Genomic DNA, 6,354 nt, shown 5'->3' on the forward strand with positions numbered 1-6,354 from the left:
TGTGTGTGTGCGTGTGTGTGTGTGTGTGTGTGTGTGTGTGTGTGTGTGTAGTGTATAATGTATGTGTGTGAGGTCATAAACCATCACCCTGCTCAGTATGCGATGCTGCCATTGGCCACACTCTACAGAAGCATGACCTGCTGGGGCACCCAGCCATTTTCAGAAGTAAGGATACGACCATGATGCTGCTCGCATACCAATGAGTGAAGCGAGAATCTCAAGCTTCACTGCGTATTGTCTATTTCCACCGCACACATACTGATGAGCACTGCAGCTCCACGGATACTCAGAGAGGCACGATGTCTTGATTTGCCTTAAAGACATTTCACAGCTTAGAGGGGAAGAACCTTCTCCTGATGCAACTGGATATGTAACTATGACCCACTCTCTCCTTGGCAACCAATGGACCTCCCTCTGTAAGGCTATGAAATTTATGGAAAATACTTGGAAAACATAATATTCCCCAGAGGGTAGAAAATAATCACTGCTTGGCATGACTGGAATAAGAAAAGGTAAGGGAGGAAGATGAAGTTTCACATTACTTGACTCCAAATACACCTGCCCAACCTTGCAACAACCCGAGTCCTAACAAAGGGATAAAAATGCGATGGGAACTATCAATGCATGTTAGATTGCACTACTGAGGGATTTCCATTTCATACAGCAAGAGCCAGACAGGAAATGTATGATTTATGGCAGAGTATTTTTAGGAGATGGAGTTCTCAGGACGTGGCTTTCTGCTTTATAAACTTATCTCCAAATGCAATTATCATATTAAATGTTCTACTTCCTACAGCTACTCAGAATAGCCTTCTGGATAAAACTATTTTCCAATCACGGAAAATATCTGTGCAACACTGTTGAACTTATTTATTGGAAACATCATTGTAAAATAATGAGAGCATTCTTGTGAGAATGCAAAGAGCAGGTATAAGATGAGGAAATGAACTCAGAAGGCTCCTTTAGAGGCTACTAACTGGATCTTTTTCATTATCATTTCAGTTGCATTATCTTTGTCTTTATTTATTTATTTTTTTAATTTTAAGTGGATTCTGATACCTAACACCGGGTCCTTCTTAGCTATCCTTCTCGTAAATACTGGCAAGTCTCCAAAGTGCAGTGAATTCAAAATAATAGAATACAATAAAAAATTAAAGTTCATGAACCAAATGCTCAAAATCTAAAGAGCTATAGCTCTTTCAAGCTTATGACACACACAGGCAGTGTGAGGATTGCAAGAAGGGATTTCTTGGGATTGCATTGCAGAATAAAATGGCACTCTGGGAATCCCAACCTTAAGGGCTGCACATTTATAGCTTTATTATTATTATTTTTTTAAAATACTGATTGCAAAGGAAAATCTACAAATGTGCAGACGACAGAAAGGAAAAATCATCTGCTGGCTAGCTCCGTATTAGCTTCCCCATACCACCCTGCTGCATGGCTGCCAGCCAATTCCATGGTAAGACATTTAAAAACAACTGTGTGGCTCTGTATTGATTGGCAACATGCAATCAGGCTCCATAAAGTCTGCCGAATGACTCAGGAGCTAATGTGGTTACCTGCCTGGCTCATAATGTATCTTTGTTTGCTTACCAGAGGAAAAACAATTCAATAGCAGGCGCTTTACAATCCTGATTATAAATGGCTGGTGCAGTTCAGGCCTCCATGCCCTGGCAAAACTCAGCCAACAGATTTGGTGGTTTTATTTATTATTTATTCAGTTTTATAATGCAAGCTTTTAATAGCCCAATTGTGATCGAGCGCAGTTTCAGAGTCTTATACTACTGATGTCTTTTTACCTCAGGGCACTGAGGTAGTCAACCTTATCTGGTTGTGTCTATATGATAACAGCATAGCCCAGTGAACATATAATACACCTAACTATTTTATCTGTATGAAAAATTCTGGCGTTGGCTCATTCTAATAGGAAATCTATTCGCTTAGCCCAGAGATTGAGCAGAGATAACAGCTGTCCAGTGTGTGGGCTCTAGTGTGTGGATGCAATTAGCTTGTACGAAATGCTACAGGGAATAATATTCATCTCCCTGATTTGAAACCAGAGTATTGAGTTTATATGGAATAAGGGCTTCATTAATGCTTCATTATGATATGGGTTATTATGGTTGGAAATGGGGCTTTATAAATTGTCATCGGACACTTCGCTTTTTCTGCTGGTGTACTTTGTAATTGCTGCCGTGTTCTTCTCTTAAACTTGAGGTATGGCAGATTCTCTTTTGGAGCCATAATAGAAGGCAAAGTTAGGTTTTATTTCATGAGAGCTTTGACAGCAGTTGAGATCTTCTGACACCATTTTATTTCCTTATTTTGATAACGTTCCCCCTCACTAGTCAAAAGAGATACTTTCTGAGTCAGTGAAAAGCAAAGAATCTAATTTGTACTAGGATTCAGGAACGTTTACTGACCACAATAAACAACGAAGCGGAAGTCAGACGTAAAACACAGGGGCATTCCACAACCCGCTTCTTCAGCCTGCAAGTGTTTCATTTCCCAGGCTCCAGCCTGCTTTTCTTCTTTTCAGTTGCCTAAGTGACCTGGCGTTCTGCCATGTTCTCTTTCTTGCTTTCACACCAGCAGCATGTATGTTTTAATACTGCTGATACCTAAATTTTCTGTCTTTTAAATACCTTTTCACGATGAACGAAAGGAGAATAAGGAAGGTTAGGAGAGATGTGATTCCAATACTTTTTTTTTCTCTCTTTCCTTTCTTCTACCACTTGTCTTTCCTCTCTGGAAAAGACAACTTCAGACATTTAAGATAAACATGCCGTACGGAACTCACACAGGTGAGAGTCTAGCCTTTCAGCTGGTGTTAGCTTGCTGCGGTAAACGCCATGGCCAAAAGCAACTCGAAAACGCTTATTTCATCTCACAGTTACGGTCCACCCTGAAGGGAAGTCAGAGCAGGACCTCAAGGCAGGAACTGAAGCCGAGGCCGTCGGGGAACACTGTCCACTGGCTTCTCCCTCCTGTCTTACTTAGCTATGTTTCTTATGACATCCAGGACCGGCTGCTCAGAGGTGGCATGCTGCTTCCCAGTGGGCTGGGCCCTCCCATAGAAATCATTAATCGAGAAAATCCCCTAAGGCTACCCACCTGTAGGCCAACCTGAGGGAGAAATTTTCTTAGTTGCGCTTCCTTCTTCTCAGAGAACTTAAGCTTCTATCAAGATGACAAAAACTATGTAACACACTGTTTTAATTAGAAAAGAACCACATAACATCCAGTAAAACATACATGCATGCATAATATTTGAACATATGCTATCTTATATAAAATAATAATTATATACAACATACATGCATAATGTGTAGCGAAGGATGTCTTTGGACTTCTAACTTCTGATTGTTCTGTCTCTACCTCCTGAGGACTGTTGTATACGGTTCTGGGGCCTGAAGGCAGGGCCCCAGGGCATCATGCATACTAAATGAACATTCTAGAAGCTCTTAATTTTAATCTATTTAGATTTAAAATTAAATTAGGATTTCCTCATAGCTCTGGCTTAGTAAGAGCAGATGTCGAATTTTATCCAATGTGTATTTCTGTCTACTGAAACAGTCACATAATGTTTTTCTCTATTATATCAAATGTGGTGAATTGTTTTGCTCTTTGCCTATGAAGCTTTTTCTGTGACTAGCATCTCTAACTGATTTTTTAAAATCTTAAAATCATTGATTTTTCTGTAAATTAGTTGTCGTGAGTTCATCTGGTTTGAAAAGTCTCTTCTTAAAGAAACATTTAGCCTTGTTCATTCACCAAATATTTATTTTCATTATTTTTTCTCCTTTTCTTCTTCTTCTTTTTCTTCTTCTTCTTCTTCTTCTTCTTCTTCTTCTTCTTCTTCTTCTTCTTTTTTTTTTTTTGGATTTTTGAAACAAGGTTTCTCTCTGTAGCCTTGGCTGTCTTTGACTTGCTTTGTAGACTGCTGGCCTCGAAACTCCCAGAAATCCACCTGTCTCAGCCTCCCCAGTTGCTGGGATTACAGTAGTGCACCACCATGCCGGCTCAGCTTTTACTCTTATTATTAACTTTATTCAACTTCCTTTGTGTTAACTTGTTCTTTTTCTTTTCTTTTTTTAAGATTTTATTTATTTATTTATTTAGAGTACTCTATCTGCATGTACACCTGCACACCAGAAGAGGGCGCCAGATCTCATTATAGATGGTTGTGAGCCACCATGCTGGGAATTGAACTCAGGACCTCTGGAAGAGCAGACAGTGCTCTTAACCTCTGAGCCATCTCTCCAGCCCAACTTGTTCTTTTTCAATGGATTCTTAGGTTGATAAAAATCTTTCACTAATTTTCATGATTTATTATTTTTTATGTATTTGCTAATATCATAAAATTTCCCTAAACCATGGGTTTTGATGCTGCCATTCTCATTGCCATTGCCATTTTGATTCAATACTTGATCCATGCACGTAGAAATGCAGTTATTATTCTGTTGCTGACACTTACTGGCATCGGAATCAGGGGACACACTCGACCTTAAGTCCTTTTCAATTTGTACAGCTTTTCCAATGTTTCCTTTAGTAGTATTTTCTTCCTCTTTTTCCTCCTCCTCTTTTTAATCATCTTCCTATCTGCTTTATTTATTATATTTCTTCATCACCAGTTTGATGGTTTGTATTTATGGGATACTTAATTTTAAATTTTGATACAATTTTATTTAGCATTTTAAATTAATTTGTGTTTCATGTTATGTTTCAGAATATGATTCCTGATCTTGAAATGAGAGATATTTTTCAACATGTTACTTTTTGACATCTTTATAATAGTGAAATAGCATGCTAAATGAATAAGGTGCTGGGACAGCATGCCTTGACAGGCTGAGGTGAGGCGGTATGCACTAATGGCTTACCTACAGTCCATCCCTTGAAACTCTGGCCTTTCTTTACTTGCCAAAGTTGTTTTAAGACGTAAGGACTACAGCTAGTTGGAGCCTAATAGGAACCTTACTCAGTATGTTACAGCCACATTAATCTGATTCTCAAAATAATGCTACGAGGAAGGTGTGATTCCTTTCTTTGTCAACAAATGCAGAAAGTACCATGGCCAAAGTAGGCAATCTGGTCAGCACCAAGACTCAAACTCAGATTCTCAGTGAGGGTCACAGAGCCCTGAACTCACGACTCTCCCTAATACTCTGGTGCTCCCTTGTTTGCATGACTTCCTTGTTTCATGCTTTTGTTCTGACTCAGACTTGACTTTTCATGGGCTCCTTCAAGGGGCATCTCTGTTATAATGACCTCCTTAGTTCCAAGTTAGCAACCCCCCTTCTTTTTTTTTCTGTGCTTTCTGTACTTCCTTCTGTACTTCTGTAGCTGCTCTTGGAGCTTTCATTCCATCTAAGACTTGGGCCTCAGTCTGCTATTTGCCTATGAAAGGATGGTAATTGAGACATGTTCAAAGTTTCTCCCTAACACTGTGTGGCGTATCTATTGACCCCTAAATGCCACCCACACTCCTTCATCTGTAATTTTTTTCATTTTGGTCTATCCTTCCTTCCTTTTTTCCTCTCTTTCTTTCTCTTCTTTTTGTCAGATATGCAAAAATATTGAAATGGTATGGTCCAAGCACCCATGGATATGGAGATGAAGAAAGTACACCTCTTGCCTTATATAGTTCAGATACCAGCAGGGAGGAAAGGATCACACTAGTATTATCGTGTGGTTGGGTTACAGAAAGCATTACAGCCCTACCACAGACACTTTGGTTGGGCAGACAACATCAGAGCTGGGTTTCTGAATGTGCTTCAGACAGGTGTACAGGAGATGCTCAAAGATGTAACTTAGAACACTGCTGTCTGCTGTTTACTTCAAAATTGACTGGATTGGGAGACCTGGTGGCACTCAGGAAGAAGGATAGCTGGCTACCAAGAAGAGACTTGATACCCTATGAGCATGTAGAGGGGGAGGAGGTCCCCCTCATTCACAGTTATAGGGGAGGGGAGTAAGGGAAAAATGGGAGGAAGGGAGGAATGGGAGGATACAAGGGATGGGGTAACAACTAAGATGTAATATGAATAAATTAATAAAATATAAAAACAATTTGAATGGTATCAGCCTGAGGCAATGTGAACTTTGATGACTCCAGAACAGGAGGAATGATGTAAAAAAGACCACAGGAAACAGCATGCTTATGCTTTTGAGGCCTTTCATGTGGACCTCTACTTTCTTTCCTCCCTCTCTCTCTCTCTTTTTTTCACACTTCTCAGACTGGTTTGGTAACCCCAGAGCTCATGACTGCTTATCAGTTACCCATCAAGTGCAGGGAGGTGTAGAAGTACAGAGTCAAGGCGGAAGCTCCACGAAGCTCCTGCAAGGTGCAGA

Source organism: Acomys minous, assembly GCF_964271855.1.
Source record: "Acomys minous genome assembly, chromosome: 1".
Taxonomy (NCBI): domain Eukaryota; kingdom Metazoa; phylum Chordata; class Mammalia; order Rodentia; family Muridae; genus Acomys; species Acomys minous.